Below are 20,280 nucleotides of genomic sequence, written 5' to 3'. Positions count from 1 at the left end.
TTTGTTAAAACGTTGCCCCACATTAGGATTTTCTCCTGTGTCGTGGGTGCGTTTACAAACATACAAAGTTCACATGGACATCACACCCAGACCCGAAACAACAATTTGTGGATCACACAAAGAGTTGCTCCGTGTATTCGGGAAAATCGTACTACCAATAATATTAATCAATTGACTCAGAACACCTATGTATTCTGTTTGTATAATATCGAAGCAAATCCGGATACTATCCGTGCCCTAGTTAACCAGTGATACCAACAGCGCGATGCATTTTAGTCAGTGTTTACACACAACGTGGCTATTTCACAGACGTTACAAAATAAACACGTGTTATTGTCTGCACTGGACTCATATTGTGAAATTGTCGGCATTGTACTATCTCTGTAATTTCGTCTTAAAATTGAGTAGCGTTTGAGTATTCGGGCATTAAATTTGTACTACCAATAAAATTAATCAATTGACTCAGAATACCTATGCATTCTGTTTGTATAATTTCGAAGCAAATCCGGATACTATCCATGCCCTAGTTAACATCCAGTGATACAAGTCAACAGCGCGATGTATTTTAGTCAGTGTTTACACACACGTTGACGTGGCTATTTCACAGACGTTACAAAATAAACACGCTGTTATTGTCTGCACTGGACTCATATTGTGAAATTGTCGGCATTGTAACGTACTTAGTTACAAATATTTCAAGATGGAGAAATACCATTGTAAGTTTGTTTACATTTCTGTTTGTTTGTTTTATGTAAAACAATGGTGCTTGACTATGTTATATGCGACGTTGTCAAGTCTTACTGACTTGAATTACAAACATTAGAAATATTTTCCTTGCCTATTGACTGTCTGTTAGAGCCTAAAGGCCTATAATACCTCGTGAGATATACTGCATATATAAAAATCATCATCATCAGCCGGAAGCCATCCATTGTTGAAAAAAGGCCTCCCCCATGCTTCTCCACGTAGAACGACAAGCCGCCACCTGCATCCACTGGCTCCCCGCAACTCTGACGATGTCGTCGGTCCACCTAGTGGGAGGTCTGACCACGTGACGTCTGCTAGTCCACGGTTAACAGTCGATCACTTTCCTCGCCCAGCGGCCATCAGTCTGTCTAGTGAAGTAGTTATATAAAAATACTAGTAAGTTATTTAAAAACATTGGCCTTAATTTGAAAACCAACGCAATATGTCGGAAAATCCTGAAAAATTATATGAGCAATCCATTTTTTCATATAATTCTAAATTCCTAGTGATAAAAGTAATAGCTATACAAGTAAAGCCATCGACTTAGTTATAGCAATAAAAAAATCCAGGACAATTCCGATTTATACATTCCTTTCCTCTCCCCATTTATCCTCGATAACTGTCATTCCTTCCCAAATCTGACCAACCCTTTGTCTTATTAACGTCAATACTTTAAGGAATATCCATAATATTCCTTTACAGAAATACCTATATTTCATGCAGGATTTTGCTCCATGTCATGCCAAACACGTATCACTAGGAACTTAATTAAATACCGAGACAAAGCCGGATGATTATGTATGTATGCTGTTTATTACTACAGGTCAGTTATGAGGTCGCTACGTGGTGTACGTATCATGGGTAGGAGAGGTTAGGTATTGCAGACAGATATACATATTATGTAACTATGTATAGGTATATAAACACTACACAGGCTGGTACAATCTGTTTAAAACACTAACTGCCTCACTCAAAAACATTTAATGATTACTTAAACTATTCCTTAGTAACGATTTTGTATCGAAAACAATAAACAATTGCTAAGGCCTGGGTAAAGTAACCATTAAATGACTCAGAGTAAGGCAGTAAAACACTGTTTTCCCTCTGATGAACTTTTTGATGGTAAACCAAAGTCAGTTGTAATAGTTGTGTGTGAAAAACAAGTGTGGGAGAGCCATGCTTCGACACGAATGGGTCGGCTTGGCCGTAGACTTACAGAAAATCGACGTGAAATAACGCTTGGGTTGTGTTTCGTTGAGTGAGTCCGGTTACCGGAGGCCCCCTTCCCAATCCCCAATTCCCCAACAACCCTTAAATTTCTTACCCCCAAAAGGCCGGCAATACACTTGTATCTTTTCTGGTGTTTCAGGTGTCCATGTGTGGTGGCGATTGCTTACCGTTGGTGGTCTGTCTGCTCGTTACAAATAAAAGTTAATATGCTAAAAGACATATTAATTTACTATTCGCTAGAAACATAGAAAACACTAAATAAATCTGAACACACACTAACCTAACCCAACATTCATTCAAAATCACATTTACTCTCCAAATGAAACAGCAAGAGAATTCCACAATCATTTTACTTTAATAGTTATTTATTTACGAACTAATATGGCTATTGGTTTCGATATAAACGTTTTGCAAACATTAGTCCACCGGGTTCGTGCTCCATCCGATATGGAAAGCATTACCAATATCAACATACAATACCTATACAACGACATATAAAATCTAGGTCATAGATTTGTATTGGAATAATACCTAATTGGATGTCTTTTAACGATATATCCAATTTAAAAAACTTATTGCACAATCATGATACAAAGGTAGAGTAATACCACAGGTATTGTTTCTTGTTAACTTTTAGACGTTTTTCTTTTTTTTTTTGAGCGAAGAATGTCATCCAATGTCTTCTCCCGCCTTGGTTGAGGCGAGAGGGAGTGTCAAACTCTTACTGACTAAAAACCACCCCGTTCCTACTCCTGCTTTTCGAGCCGGAGCCTGGGTAAACCCTACTTTATAACATAAGGAACATTCAACCTCCTCACATAAACAATATACAGAGCAAACAAACAAGCAATAACTCGTAATGTTTAATATTAAGTCAAGTTAATCCGACATCACTGGAGTGGCTGGACAGCCATCACAAATGGCGACCCAGGGCCGTATTTTCCCTAAGGCAAAGTCCCTAGAGCGCCAGGTGATAGAGGACCGCCGCGAGACGCGTGTGCCCAATAGAGATGATGACGGGGTATGAAAATTTAAAATCTATTTAGTCCGTCGGTTAGGTAATGAAAAAATATTAGACATGACTATTTTAAGTAATATCTTACATGCTAATTGTATAACAATTGTATGCACACGCATGTTTACACAAATAAATTATTATGATTGTGATTAGAAATGACGTCCCGCAATATTTCAAATCGATATATCTTCGAAAATATTTGTTCACATGATAAAATAAAAAATACGTGTCTAATATTTTAGAATAATCTACAAGACGGACATACAGATGACTAATTGTTAAAATAAAATTTTTAAAATAAAAATTTGTCACCTTCTACCCCATAGCCAAAGAACGGGCGCCCATGACATGCTTGGCTAGGGCGCTTTCTAGGTTCAATCCGCCTCTGTACTGCCCTAACATTTTTATACGAGAGACGTTTAATTAAAACGCCATGAGTATGCCTCGCCATAAACTACCCTTCAGTGTGACGGTTTATGTTTAAACATGGTGCATATTTCCATTGATGGCTCGTTCATGTAAAATAGGGAGATTTTTTTGTATATTTTTTTGCATTATTCAACTTCAACTTTTTTATATAAGAGTACCTAATTTACTTAATATCACCCGGAAGGTATTAACATTTTTAAGGATTAAAAAATGCCTCTTGTAATATTACTTAGTAAGGAGTTACCAGACTTAGGTATCTCATATCTCAAATACGTTTTCTGTCTACCTAAGACAAACAGACGCAATTTAGGTCTCATCTTCATAAAACACTTTCTGCCATACTCAGTCACTTAATAGTTACTTAACTCAGTCCTTAGCATTTGTTTTCGGCACAAAATCGTTACTAAGAAACAGTTTAAGAACCTAATCATTACATGTTTCTGAGTACGACAGTAAACCTCTTAATAATTTTCTTGTAAACACAACAAAGTTTCGCTCAAGACAAAACCCAAATAAAGGTATCTCGTCTGTCATTAACCTTTTCGTCTATCAACGAAGCGATGGCAGCCAGGTCACGTCCGCACATCGAATTCAGGACTTCGCGCAATTTCACGTAACTTCGCGCGTAACGCGTAATTTTGCCGTAACTGCGGCGGCAGCACCGTCGCAAATGGGCTACGAAATGGAACGACCGCGACTGCCGCGTGCTTTGAAAGTTTCGGCATTTTGTAACAAATTGTGCGTTAGGCAATTTAAAATCTGAATGTTTGAACGTTTGAAGAATGGCCTAAAATAGACACATTGTAAAACTTAGTTTGAATATTGTTTCTGTGTAAAGCACAATTTTAATCGTGATCGTTTTTAATAATGTTGAGGAGACTTTTAATTTAGCTGTAAAGTGTCAGGGCTTAGGCAGAAAGCCCGCCAGGCATGATGATCTCGCCTGGTCGGAGGATCATCCTTTTCTTCGGGAACTTTACTCTTTGTTCCCTAAACTACATTGCTTTTTTCCCAAAAAAGCTAAGCGCATTTTGAAGGTTTCCCCCGTCATCAAAAAAAAAGACTGTCAGGGTTTATTGGTGTTTAGACGTTGACAATCACAATTATTAGGTTCGATAGTAGAAGCTATCTTCGTATCTAATCCACTCTCCAGTTGTTTCCATGACTAAAATCAATCTATCAAATACCTATAGGTATTGCTTCTAGACTTTCCAACACATTTAACCGAAATCGGACGAAATGTGAACGACTCCGAACAAATACCAAACAATACTAGAAATAGAATATCGTGCATTGGCGGACAAATGCCGGCTGATAGTAATGTACTGTCTGTCTGTCTGTGTATGTGATTGTGAAACATGTTACGGTTGTCGCCGATCATGTTTTATTCTATGTAACTTGTTTATGAATTCATGTAGCTTGTAGAACTTTTAAAATTGATTTATTTTGTTAGTGTTCGTCAATGTGGGAGAAATAAATTGTGTCTAACTGTTATACTTAAAGACATTTATGATTACTTAAACGATTCCTAACTATTTTGTTCCGAAATCAATTGTGATTGGGTTAAGTTACCATTAGTGATTCTGAGTACGGCAGTAAGTTTGGATTGAAACTCATCATACTATCACATTCACACTAATATTATAAATATGAAAGTTGTTTTTTATGTTTGTCCTTAAATCACGCTGAAACTACTGAATTTTTATGAAATTAGGTATACAAGACACCTGTCTGTAAACTGATTTGGGTGATAGGATACTTTTTATTCCACGAGAACGCAGGTGAAGCCGCTGGTAGAAGCTAGTTGCGATATAATTGTCAAAATATGATTTTGGTAACTGTCCGCATAAAATGGTATACATAAGTGTAGCCAATTTTAAACCATCAGTTTTTTGGATTTCCTTGAACGTTTAAGAGGTATTACACTAATATTGAATTATTTTAATACTACTATTTAAAAACATTTTATACCCTCGGCTCTAATACAATAGATATCTAGACTACTAAAAATTGAATTACCCAGCATACCTCTACAATGTACATCGCAGCAGCTAACTCAGTGGGTGCCTACATCAATAACAAGCAGAGTTCCGGACAACTGAGTGCAAAAATGTCTGTAAAAGAAGGCGAAGCATTACTGGCTAATGGCAGCAGGGAGTGATGCATTATGGGCGAAAAAGTCGCCGGCTTTCAACCGACTACAACGAGATGTGGTTACGGGCGTGCATTACGTGATATCATGTGCTTTGCCGACGAAATACTGAAATACCGCTTCAAACTGGCTTTTTGTGGAATGTTGGAGATAGTTTCGGTGAATGTTTAACGGTAAAATGTTTTGTTTCTCATGTAACAGAAGGTAAACGTATTTTGAGCACTGTCAACTTACACTCGAAGAGTCACACGTGCTTCACCAGTCTTTAAAAAGGATTATATTCTTTTTTTTTTAGTCAATAATCCTATAACAAACAATAGCAATAAGTGAAGTGCATAGCTTCTTTTGGACAACAAGAGACTACACCCATCAGTCAATTGGACCTTATTGCTTTGCAATAACGCTTGATGTGCTTGTCTGTCCAAAAGCAGCTGTGCACTTTACTTACTTTAAAAATATGGTGTACAGGGTCTAGTACGAAAAAGTTGTCTTACCTGGTTAAAATGTACGTGTGAGAACTTTCAAGCTATAGCTATTGTAATCTACTATCGTCCTTCCCCATATCTTGAAAATTACGCATCGCTTAGGGTGCTTATCCACCAGAGATGTGCTATGTAGCTATGCTACGAAAATGTAAGTTAAGCTGTGAAACTATGTCATCGTTTTCACCGACTACTAAGCTATGTAGCTGTGCGAGAATGCGCAGTTGGAGTACGCAATGTATCGATAGTAAGGAAGTCACCCAAAACAAGTATACATAACACGCTTCTTTCCATAAAAAAACATAGTTTAGATAAGTCCGTTTCCACCAGTGCTAAGCTGTGTGTACCAATGAATATGATTGGAAACCATTCGTGGAAGGTGGAAAAGCACCCTTAAACTAAAATAATAACAAAGAAACACCCTACAACTCATTCTCTCAGGCCTATTTTAAAAGCATTAACAAAATCCATTTATTATAAAACCGTTCAAACAAAAAATAAACTAGTTACCTATTTAATAAATCTTATAACGTGAAGTGATTTCGTGGTGCTTGCGTGGTAACTAATCGGCTTACGGACGAGGAGGGCGCGGGAGGGCGAGTCGATCGCGGCCAGTACTAACCTCAGGACTTACAATAAAGCAGTACCTCTTCAATGGAGATTATTAGCAGTCGATTGAATTTTCCACCAAGCTTATATTGAAGCAAGGACCCTCATCTATCCAGCTTACAGTCTTGGCCTTTCAAAAAATCTTTAGAAAGAACTGCATTGAAATCAAGACTGCGATTTCAATTATGTTTCTTGGAGTAAATTGAGGAAGTGCGGTACGTATTTTCTTTTGAATTAGCGCGTGTTATTCCATGTCGGGTTAGTAAATAACAATATTTCTTTTATAAAGTTTTTTTGTTCATTTTTTTTAAAGTATTTTGTCTATGTCGGTGCGGGTGTGGTTACAAACTTACAATTTCACATGCACATGACACCCAGACCCGGAATAACAATTGGTGGATCACACAAAGAGTTGTTCCGTGCAGAAATCGACCTCGTTATACGTTGCACATCAGCCACCGCGCCATCCGTGGAGTGCGTGCAACTGTGCAACTATGGATAATATTTTCGTTTAAATATTTAGTTAATTCCTAAGTTCTAACCACTACGGTGTTTTATAGTGAATTAAAATCTGCAATAACCTTATTTGTAGTTTTCCTAATTCTCTGAACCGGAGCTCTAGATATAACCAGAGAAAAGATATAGCCCTACTTTCACAATACATCAAATTTTTGTTTACATAGATACCTATTACCTAGTATGCGGTAGTTAAAAAGTCCAGCCACATGTGTCTCGCTAAGTTATTGCAATGGGAAGTGAGAATCGGTGTAAAAATGAAAAACGACGGGAGCACAGAAAGAGGTACGTTGACGGGGAATAAATGGGGACCCTCTATCCCCCACGGATAGGCTTTTCGGCGATAGAAGAGAGAAATATGAGCTCTTTGTCACTCTGTAGAATCACTTTCCCTCCCGATACGTAGAGTAATTTCTGAACGAGGGGATTAAGCTATACCTACGATAACTCACCTTTGAGTGCCTACTTTAAAAAAAATGTTGCCTCACATTACATCTTACTCTATCTAAGTGTATGTTTGTAATATTGGAATAACCGCTTTTTACTACATGCATATTATTATAGTACAATATGTATATTGATGCGACACATAAACCTAAAAGATATTTTTTATAATTTTTGTCTTTCTATTTGTTCTAACCTCTGAAATGGCTGCACCGATTTTGACGAGACTTTTATTAGAAGCTGATGCACTAAAGAGTAACTAAGACTACTTTTATTTAAAAAAATCAAAATGTCATTATTCTACGCGGACGTAGTACAGGATAGGCAGCTAGTTCTGATTATAAAACTCTAAAAACTACTGAATAATATAACAAACTGTTGTACACATAGAGTTCTTAATTCCTTAACATACTACAAGTGTCTGTATACTAAGAGAATATTATTCAGCTTTGGAACATAATGCACATTTATAAATGCATGCTCCGTTTCACAATGTATTTTGAATGTTAATTCCAAGAGATTAAGGTTCTAAGTCCAGGATGATTTGTGAATTGTCTGGCAAGTTGGCTAGCATGTCTGTGAATATAGAATCATTTAGATTAGTCGGTAATATGTTTAGACTGTCTGACTTGTTCGCAGTGTGACTGCTTAACGTCTCAGTCAGACAGACTTTACTGATAGTCAGACTGAATTCTAAAAATGTAACAGTTGATCAAGAACTCAATAGTCTTAGTGAAATGTAAATGACACTAGTATTATGTGAAATTTGTTTGTTTGGAAGTTTGTCCGTCAAGCACGCGAAACTACTAAAAGAAATTTAGTATATATAGACAGGGTGTGAGCTAACTTGGGTGATAGGATACTTTTTATCTCAGGGGAACGGCGAGCAAAGCCGCTTGCAGATGCTAGCAGCAGGTTACCTAGAGCAATTTCTCAGAGCTGAACTCCATCTTATTATGGCAGGGTACAGAAAACACACCAAACAACCGGGTTCTCATATGGATTCATTGAAAGATTTTACATTAATCGTGCGGTCCTATGGCCCTCTAATTCGCCCCTTTCAACCTGATGTTGATTGCGGTTTTAAATAAGAACGCTGCTCACGTCCCAAAGGGTCATGGCATTAATCCGTGATATCGCACGATACTCCGGGGAGGCGGCGAACCTCCTTGCAAAATTACCACCGAGGGATTTGAAAGCGAAAGTGGTCGTGTGCGTCTTTAGTCAAATCGAGCGCGTGCAGGGGCGAAACTCCGCTGCCGCGCCAGATTGAATCGTGGCGGGACGAGCCCGGCGGGCTCATGATTTGTGCAGCAACGACTGTCGCACCGAGGGCTGGGCTCGCTGTCATTGCAGCGGTAAGTCCCCTCTTTAAAGTCTTTAAATATTTCATTACATGCTTACCGGACATTTTCTTGGTAGGTTTTTTTTGATTGGGCGGGAGGAAACGCCCGGGTGTCATCACTGCGAAGACCGCCCGGAGGACACGTGGAACACTACGGTTGCGGTCTGATGCGTGGGCTGAGCACCGCCGTGCCCTCAGGGAAAAAAGTACTTTCCTCTCGGTCCGGCTTTGGTTCAGACCATGGTGCCAGGGGGACTGGGAAAGCAGTTTTGCTACTAAGGAGGAGGCGGGACGCGTGAGGGAAGAACTCCTCACGCCCTGAAACAACCTGGTGCGTTTGGTGCATAGCTAATATCTGGTGGAAAAGGGTAGCTCGCCGCCCGAGAACCAGACCCGTGCGTGCGGCGCGTTTACCATCCCCATAAAACATCAAATAAACGTGTAAACTTCCCCATGGGAGTGTATGCAGGTGCCATGGAAGAAACCTTTCCTTTTTATGAAGTAAAGCATCTCAAATGTCTGTATATTGAGAACATTCGCTGTTATTGAACGAACAATTTTGTTACTGAGAATGCTAGGAGAGGGAACGGAATGTTTGGGATATGTGAATGTTTCCCTAACTATTTTAGTGATGAAATCATCTTAAAAAATATATTACTTATCTGGAGCTGGCTCTTAATATAATTTGACTAAAAACGGTTATTATTATTATTGTATTCAGTAAAATGTATTTTCGATATTTTTCACTTTGTAAATCATACTTTTAAATTAATCTGTTAGTAAACTAAGATCTTATCTAATACAAGTAAAGTGGTGTGTGTAAATCAAATCGAGTGTTTCAGTTCTTGCCCATTGAATCGTATAAAATGCCCGGCGGGCCTGATTTGTGGTGCATTCGCACCGCGCGGTGCATTCAGAGCTTCCTTTTAAAATACTCCTTTAAATATTTTTATTCACATTCTCTTTTCTTGGTATAATTTGGTTTGGAGTCACTTGTTGGCCTTGGGACCTTAAACTAGTGTTGAGCATCGTAATTGTGGATTCGATATCCCTTCCTTTATTTTTTATCAGTTTTTGGCGTCCTCCGCAAATGTACTATTTATTGTTCGAGAATGTAGTTTTTATTCAAGTTGTTTTTAAATGTGATTTTAATAAAATGCATGTTAAATCAATTTGTTTTTACTTTGTAACGATTCTTAAAAGTCCATATGTGGATAACATGTATGCGTTTGGCTATAGGTACATTATCTGGTGGAAAAGCAAGGGTGCTTTTACAATCCCCATAAAACAACAAATAAACGTGTAAACTTCCATGGGAGTGTATGCAGGTGCCATGGCAGAAACCTTCCCTTTTTATGAAGTAAAGCATCTCAAATGTCTGTAGAGAACATCCGCTGTTACCACTGAACGAACAATTTTGTTACTGGGAATGCTGGGAGAGGGAAGGAATACTTTGGGAGATGTGGAATGGAACCCGAACTACTTTAGTGATGAAATCGGCTTAAAAACTATTACTAATCTGGAGCTGCCTCTTACCATAATTAGACTAAACAAAGGTAATTGTATTCAGTAAAATGTATTTTTGATACTTTTTCACGTAAATGCACTTTTAAATTATTCTGTTAGTAAACAAGATTTTATCTAATAGTTATTTACAAATCGGTCGCCTGTCATCGATCGTAAGGATATCTTTCTACGCGCCGCCATTTTGTTAAAACGCACGTGCGTGACCAAGCACCCGCCATCAAAAATATATATCGCAGGAACGTTGCCAACGACATTTTTATACTTTTTTGTCAAAAACATTGCATGCTGTGTTTTGATAAGTTCTTTGTTATTGCCTATATGTTATTTGTGAACATAAAATGGTGGTTTTCAATCGATTTATTCTGCAGGAGCAATGAACTTTGTTACCATTTCTTAACACGTGTTTTTGCAGTCTACATGAATATACGTATTACTACGTGGACACTAAAATATTTTTCGAACGTATTTTTATGAAAAAATCAGAAGGTTCCACTGTGAGACTAAAAGCACTTGCTCCACTGTTAAACGATGGCTGTATACCAAAACCTCGTGTAATGACTAACAACTTCTAGTAGATTATCAATTAGGTAATTTTAATCTTTTATACACATCGACTATCTAGCCTAAATTTTCAATGCAAAAACCCCCTTCACAATCCCCGATTACCGCAACAATTCCAACGTTTAAATTTGATCCTTTATTTGTAAGTTAAATTCAGGCCGTAAACGCATTTGTAACGTCTCTAAAATGTTTTGATGTAAATGGGCGGAGGCGAACTGGCTTACCTACCACCAGTGATCATCAGTCTGATCGTTTGAGCGACTCCTACACAAAAAACCTCGTTTTATTCTATAAACGTTTTTTTCAAAGAAATGTCTTAAGTTAAAGTGAAATACGCGTTCTTTGTACGAGATGTTATTGTTGTTTATATCTGACGTGGATACGACTGGTTCCTCATAAATATTAAATGTTGCTAAACTGAGTGACAGGAAAATCCAAGGAGCCATATTGAATTGTGTTCCCTTTCTTCTTTTATTTTCGGTTGCTTTATGACTTTTTTATTTACAGGTAGTCTTTGAAATTAAATATTCTATAGTACTTACTTAAGTATATTTTTTGTAATATTATCTAATAAAAGAATAAGGTTTTTTATATGTCAAATGTTCAATAACCAGTTAATAAAATTTTAAAATGTCTAATATTTGAAGGCCACGGGTAGACTGAATTTGTATTGGCAGGTAGCATGACGTTACCTACAAAAGAGTATTTCGGTACTCTGATTTTAGAAAAAATATTTTATTCATATTCATATATTCATAATTCATAATTCTTTATTGCAAATCCAAAATGTAAAGATAAGATGTAATATAAATAACATGGTAGCAATCGTGGACCCTGATGGGCACAGCAAATAGTAAATTATATCGATAAAAGGCGTTGTATTATAAGTATAATGAAAAATATTTGTTTAAACTCAAGTGACATCACGCCATATTCCGTTTCAATGTATGTATAAGTACTATTGTTATTATGTTTGTATTTTTAGTAGGTGTTTACATATAAGTATATTTTTGTACATTATTTTATTAGTTATCCGTTCTAAATTTATTATATTTATTTTATTGTATTATTTATATTTGTGATTGTATTGAATATTTTATAATTTTTGTTACAACTGAATATTTTGTTGTAAATTTTTTTATATATTTAAGCGACTTTTATATGTATTACGTATTTATATATTATTCATTATATTTGTATTATATGTTATATGTATTATATAGAAAAGGTGTTTGTTAATATGATTATTAACAAACACCTGATATTTCTTTATAATCAATATTTTCATGTTATTTGTTTATCCGCAAGATATTCACTGATCGTGTAGTAGGCTTTATTAATTAATATTTGCTTTAGGGTGTTTAGGAACTTCGTGTAGCTAGGCTCATCTTTTATTTTGTTGGGTAATTTATTATATATTTTGATGCACATTACATATGGGCTATTTGAATGTAGTGTCATGTTGGATGTAGGTAGCATAAGCATGTTTTTGTGTCTTAGTGATCTATTTGTGTGTCTGTCTCCGCGCTTTGTAAAGAAGGTAGAGTATCTCCTAACGAATTTACATATTTCCAGAATATAAATGCATGGTAACGTAAGTATTTTATGTTTTTGGAAATAGGGTTTACAACTGTCGGTTTGTTCAATGTTTGTAAGTATTCGGATTAGTTTTTTTTGTTGTATGAAGAGTGATGGTGCGTCAGTGCTGTTACCCCACATGATGATGCTGCTATGATGATTTAGTTCGTTGGTTGATCACAAAGTCCGTAATCCACGTGAGTGAAGCCGTGGTCAACAACTAGTAAAAATTATAAGGTTATACTATGCGATATTCAACTGATACAACATAGTAACTAATTAAACTACCGAACCATTTTCCTATATCACCTATCAACACACTGCTAACACAAATCATATCAACCATCAATTAAATATGAACTATTACACAAAGCAGATAGGCCATGCATGGCCAGCCAATTACCATATAAATGTGTTTGAAGACATAACGTTGTTACTGGCAGTGCCCGTAAATCTAGCCGATACCATGAATCCAGGTAATTTATTGAAGTCCATGGCATCTCTATATGTATTACTGGAGCTGTAGGGGGGCCAAGATGGTGAAACTATAGGACAAAACCGCACGTGTTGGTTTTTATATTTAAAGAGGAAAGAGACTGAGATGTAACAGAAACATCCGAACTGAGGACCTCCTCCATTTTGAAGTCGGTAAAAAGTAGGCCCAATTAGTCGGTAATTTGCTTCTGCCCTCATTAAACATAAACAACTAGCTTCTCACAGCGGCTTGGCTCGTGTTCCCGCGATATAAGGGTATCCTATCATCCAAATCAACTCCTACCCGCCTGTGTTTCTTTTTATAGGACAAGCCCGCCCCAACCTCCCGACCTATATACTAAATTTCATCAAAATCTGTTCAAAAGTTTCAGTGTGTTCACATTTATAATACTGGTGCGATCCAAACTTATTTAGGGTCATCCTATATACGCTTTCTTTCCATCTAGGCCAAAATTTATTTAGCAGCATTTTTTTACTTTCAAAACTGCAATCATTATAGCAATAGTTAGTATGTATGTAAGTGTAACAATATTCCAAACTAAACTAATTTCCAAAGCACAATTTGAATGCAAACAATTAGTGGAATTTAATGGGAAAGTAATAGCATTAGTGGTCGTTAATTATCTCGTTATTCTCTGATTAAATACTACGATCAGTGTGTGTGCATTCACCCGGACAACGAGCTTTGTAACATGTGTAATGCTACACACACATGTCGAATTTAATTAACTAATTTATGTACATAGTACCGTATCTGTGTGTTGTTTAGAAAAATATAGTTTTGGATGTCAAAGCGATTTTATTTCTCATTGGTGGTTTAAAATATTACTCACGTCACGCAATGTCTCTCATCTATACTTATATTATAAAGCTAAAGAATTTGTTTGTTTGTTTGAACGCGCTAATCTTCGGAACTACTGTTTCGATTTGAATAATTCTTCTTGTGTTGGATAGTGTATTTATCGAGGAAGGCTACAGGCTATAAAACATCACGTTATGACCAATAGGAGCCGAGCAGAGCGGGTGAAACCGCACGGAAGTAGCTAGTTAAATATAAGCCCCTAGCTTGACCTGAGAATAATCGAGTCATCTCGCCAAACAGTTCCGAAAACCAAAATAATTAGTTGAATCACTGTTTCCAACTTTCGCAATTGTCACAGTTTGAAAATTCTTTATTCTTTTATGAAGCAGCGCTTATAGATCCACAAAATTAAATGCAACACCAAAGTAATTACAAATGCGTTGGAACTTTAAGAAGATGCAACTAGGCCTTTAGTAACCTCACTCACATAGCGAAACACAACTCATTTTCGTACACATACAACTTTATTTGCAACAAAAATAAATCCTCGCTCCAGTAACAGCACAGTCACCCTACATGAGAAGTAATGTCTCGCCGTACGCGGGACGCATACGTTCGCTGCACGCTCTGCTTACCCACCTACCTACATTACGCGACTCGATACGCATACAAACGTGCACGACTCACGAGCATTCGCCTTGCAGCCAGGACAACCATACATTGCATGAAAAAATTCTGGTTGAAGAAATAAAACGTTAAACATACTGTTACGTTCTTGTTTTTGTTATTTGGGTCATTGACTCTGTTCTTCTTAACTTTGATTGACTGCACAGTTTGTGCGGTGGCTGGGCAACCAATTGCCGCATAACATGTTGCGGGTTCGATATCGGAGATCAGTGCATCTTTTTAGCATACTTTATAACGCATTGCTGACCTATTAGGGAAGCAGGGGTTGGGCTCTGATCTTCCCAGTCAAATCAGCATCACTCACACCACACATTGCGAAATATGTATTTTCAGAAAATTATAGTCAGTCAGTAGTTAAGTATTCACATGAAACATGTAATATATTTCATCCACACAAACGTTAACTGTTAGTTGCGACTAAAATTGCAGTCAAAGATGAATTGCCGAAAATACTGCAATACAAATTGTTATTCCGTGAAATTGCTAACGCAATTTGTACAGGCGCCAAAACGATCGTATGCATAAACAATGCTCTGCTGTTGAATAAAATTTATTCAGCTCTTACCAAATTTTTAGGAACTAGGTGACTTTACTACAATACATTACTGAAATCGAGATATTATTAAGCCTTTAACTGCCATCAGAAAACTGTTGAAGGCAAATCCTCCACTAACGTAGGTCACCGGTTACCTACGTGTCAGTTAACGGTTAAGAGAGAGATTTCGTTTTTAATACAAAAATAAATAGAAACCTACTTTGTGCACTTAGTTTAACGTGATTTTTGTCCAATCCAATTTGACTGCACTGTTGGCGCTGTGGATGAGCAACTGCCTGCCGTGCAACGTGTAGCGGGTTTGATTGACACGGAGCAACTCTTTGTGTGATCCACAAATTGTTGTTTCGGGTCTGGGTGTTATGTGTTTTTGAAATTGTATGTTTGTAAACGCACCCACGACACAGGAGAAAATTATAATGTGGGACAACGTTTAATTTTTTCCCCCCTAATCCCTACCCAATACCAAGACATAAAATCTAAGTACCTAAGTAATATTATAAAACCTTACCATACCACTTACCACCGCACACACACACTTTCTATCACAAACCCAATTCAATACCTGAAAACTTCTGCCCATACCGTTACACCCGAGCGTGAAGATAAGATAAACAGAGGGGAGTTTATTCACATGGTCCCGACTTTCCATACAAGAGTGCTCGAGCTACAGTGCACGGCGATAAATATTGCACATCTACCTTTAGAAAGAGAAAGAGAGAGAGAGAGAATCAGTCAAGTCGCCGCGTAAACTATTCATCACTATAACCCGCTAAAACTAGCCGAATATTCTTTACTAATCACACTAATATTACAAATGTGAAAGTTTGTTTGTTTTGATGTTTGTCTGTCAATCACGCCGAAACTACTGAACGGATTTTGATGAAATTAGGTATACAGACAGGGTATGAGTTGACTTGAATGATAGGATACTTTTTATCCCACCGAAACGCGAGTAAAGCCGCTGGCAGAAGCTAATCATAAAAACATTTTTTGTCCAGGGCAGTATAGGATCAGGCAGATCACCTGATGGAAAACAATCTGCGCCACCCGTGATAACCCACAACACCAAAGTTATCGGAATTTTGGGAGTTAGGGATTTGAGGATTGGCAATTTAGAGATGGGGGATTTAGATATTAAAAAAGGAAAAGCGTTTTTTAAGTAATATCACATACAAATTACTCTTTTCAAAAGCCGATGTGCAATATTTCTCGCCAAGCACTGTACACACATCCAGTTCGAAAAGTTCTCCAATATCCAGAGATACTTCGTGACATTTAAAAGCGTGGCTTAATCTGATTCCTGCGAGTAGCGAGTGGGCTGCGATCAGTACGGTGTGACTATGTGCCGACTTGTGTTACATTGTGCTACACTTCTGTCAATTGTAACCTGATATTAACGTGAAGGGAACTTTTTGTTTGATAAAGTGGTATTTATTGAAGGTAGAATTTGGTTTCTAAGGAGATAACTGCTTCGTGAAACTAGTGGTTGTAAGTGCGACTGCTTATTAAGAGGTTCTGGATTCGATTTTTAGGTCAGTCACAGATATATTAGGGTGATTTCAGTACAGTTTATTCAGAGTAGTTTCGAGTCACTGAGGGACTCTCCATCATGAGCAGCGCTGTGTGGCTCAAAACTAGTAGAGCTTTTCTCCATTAATGTATGTGAGTAAACTGTGATTTCTATTTAATTTAGTATGTCTCACGACAGTTATTATAAAAACAAAACTTAGTTATTAAACGGTGTGTTCACTACAAAAACAAACACCAAATGTAAATCCAGACAGACTGCATATCCCCCCAAAAGACAGCAATTTAGTTAGCTAAGTTGTGGCCAGTCATAAACTGCCCTCAAGCCGGTTTGCTTGCATGCTCTATCTCGAGTGGCAGGTGAATTTATTAGCCACAGCCCACGATTTATTGGCAGAGTAATTGACGACGCTTGTAGGGAGGTTTATTTTAAAAGGAGGATACATTCTCTTGGTGTTTACTTAGAAAGGTATCTATAACACTGGTCAACAAAAATTTGTAACAAGAAAGGTGCTTACTATTTTTGAATTACCTACCTACCCTCATATAAAAACTATATTTACTTTGATTCCATCAGGTCTTGTTTTTGTGTTACAGCTACTACCCACAAAATTTAAGATTTACCGTGCTTTAGTTATGTTGTCACATTCGGAGTAATAAATATTTGAAAAGCATAGTTTTGTTTACTGTTTTTTGAGTTAAGTGATTCTTATACAATGTCAAGAAAGTGTATAAATGATCCTGACAAGTTTTGTTATATATGTGGAGACATTACTTTTAAAACTCAGCAAAGAAATTTGACACCTTTAGTAACCAAGTTATATGAACAGTATTTTGGCTTTGCTATCGGAAAACAAGACATAGCGTGGGTTCCACATATCTGTTGTGTTACATGTGTGGGTCATCTTACTGGATGAGCAAAACGATCTCGATTTATGCCATTTGTAATTCCGATGATTTGGACGGAACCAACAAACCACTCATCTGATTGTTATTTCTGTTTAACTGATACAAAAGGTATTACAATTAAAACAAAAAAGTAAAATTAAGTATCCTAACCAGTCATCTGCTAAAACACCAGTCCCTCACAATGAGGAACTACCCATACCAGACCCACCTAAAAGTTCCGATCTGTCCGCTACACCGGAAACAATCGAAGACGAAATTTTAGATCCTTACTTCCAAAAAGCTTAAAGTTAAAGCTTAATCTTTAAGTCCTCATATCAGGCAATTAATGAAAGATAACATATTAAAAAAAAACTAAGCGATTTGGAAAAATCAGCTTGGGAATCTTTCATGAAAGTGACTCAAAACTTTTCTCGGAAACCACCGATCGAATGACTATGAAAGTATTGTTGAGCAACTTTTATCTATGTATAAGGCTTTAGGGTGTAATATGTCGTTGAAAATACATTTTCTACATTCAAATTTAGTCTTCTTTCCTGAAAATCTGGGCCGTTAGCGATGAACACGGTGAAAGATTCCACCAAGATACTTCTACTATAGAAAAAAGATATCAAGGCAAGTGGAGTCCACGTATGCTGGCGGATTATTGTTGGATATTACAACGAGACATCCCTGAAGCAAAATATAAAAGAAAATCTTAAGGTTATCCCGATTTTATTATTGCAATATAGAGGAATAACTTCACTTGGTCAAAAAATATTGACATTTTCTAAAATATTTAAAATTCGAATAACAAGAAAACTATTCGTATTTGGAACATTTTGTTTTCATTCCTATTATCCTTATTCTTGCTCGAAACATAATTAGACAAAAGTTTTCATGTAACACACAAAAACAGTTTTTTTGTTGACCAGTGTAATGTTTGTTAAGGCACATAGAAATACTTATTTCTACTTATACTTAAATACTATTTTCGGTTTGTCGCAAATTTCTTGGTAGTATCACGAAGTCTGGGCACTAGAAAAGCTGTATCTTGATTAGCAGTAAGTAATCTTACATAAAGACGGTTTACCAACATTATCGACTGGTTTAACCAAGAATTGTAAACCAAACCCAAAACGTCGACGACCAAACTATCCTGTGACTTATGCATAACATACATCTATTTCACAGACATCTAAACAGACGAACACACAAACAATATCAGTCTAACATTGTAATGTGCACGAAAAATCTACACATAGCACTACCCACAGTTTTGATTTCCCAAGGGCGCCCCAAAATTCCCCGTTACATTAGCTACCACTTGAAATAATAATGGCCATACATTTTAGCCGAATTACTTTTCAAGTTATAAACGCAATGAATTTACGGAATGTGTTTTTCTAATGTGATAGAATTTTCAAATTATGTTTTTAGTTAAGAAAATTTGTAATGGGCTGTTCAAGAAGAAAATTCGTCTAATATAAGCTGCTAATACATAACTTATACATTACATTAAAAAAGAATTTCTCTAAAACAATCCCTAAAACAAATAAAAAAATAAAATAAAAGTCACTTCATTTTTAAAATGGATACCACTAGGATTTTCTCTTGAAGTGTCGTTGTTTTATGAACAATCACAAATAATTTCAGATGCACGTTACATTCAAACCCTGTTCAATAATTTGTGCCACTACGCCAACTAGCATGTAATCGTGATTTGTTTCACATTATGACCTTAAAAATACGCACTTGCCATACTCTGAATTTAGCCTCCAAAAAATATACAATAACACAACTACGTAAATAGCTTTGAAACCACCAAAAACTTATTCTAATCACTACTAGCAAATACAATGCAATATCTATGAACGAAGCCCGAACTAAATGAACGGAACAAGTAGTTCGCTATGCAAAGCGGCCAACTTATTAATAACTTTTGTTCGTATTCGTATGAGTTCAGACATTCGATCCGAAGGAAAATTTGAAACTTTTATTGTAATGTGAAATCGTCTGGTAGTGATATTGAGGTCTGTAGAGATTATTATTGAAACGAGGCAAATGAATTATGTATTAATATGTGATCTCCATTGGTTTGAAGACTTTCTTTTGAGAAAGCTTGATTTTGAGTGGTTTCCTAAGATTTTTCTCTTTTAAAATTAACTTTGCCCCACACTAGGATTTTGTCCTGTATTGTGGGTGTGGTTACAAACATACAAGTTCACATACACATGACACTTAGACCTGAAACAACAATTTGTGGATTACACAAAGAATGCCACCGCGCCAACCGTGCAGTCAAAATCAATCGCAGTAAGAATATATTTCTTTCTAACCTCTGAAGTGTTTTTACCATTCTGTCTACCCCTGATTAACATACCTTAATGTCGAACAAGTTTCGCCATAGTCAAGCTACGCTTAATGTTATGCAGACAGTTACTAACGACTCTGAATTCGTTTTGGAAAATCTTCCTAGAATATTATCATGAAAAACACATCAGTAAAACATTACCAAGAAACTGAAGAAAACTAGTAAACACCGCTTTGCCATGAATAATATTATAGCACTTGAGTTCAGCTCTTTGATATCTGTTAGTGAAACAGTACATTTAATTAATCACATAGAAGTTCTATTACATTAATTAAAGGCACTGCTATCTATGAAACTTGTCGCAACACTCCAGACG

General features: G+C 36.7%; 1 protein-coding gene across 4 annotated transcripts in view; it reads right to left on the bottom strand.

The window, feature by feature from the left end:
- The window catches only part of LOC118272073 (protein spaetzle 4), a 484,075-nt gene that overhangs the window by 331,160 nt on the left and 132,635 nt on the right, over positions 1 to 20,280 (bottom strand). The window lies entirely within an intron of this gene.

Source organism: Spodoptera frugiperda, chromosome 5 (genome assembly GCF_023101765.2).
Source record: "Spodoptera frugiperda isolate SF20-4 chromosome 5, AGI-APGP_CSIRO_Sfru_2.0, whole genome shotgun sequence".
In the NCBI taxonomy this organism is placed as follows: Eukaryota; Metazoa; Arthropoda; class Insecta; order Lepidoptera; family Noctuidae; genus Spodoptera; species Spodoptera frugiperda.
The sequence above is the reverse complement of the archived record's forward strand: the minus strand, read 5'-3'. Positions and strand labels throughout refer to the sequence as shown.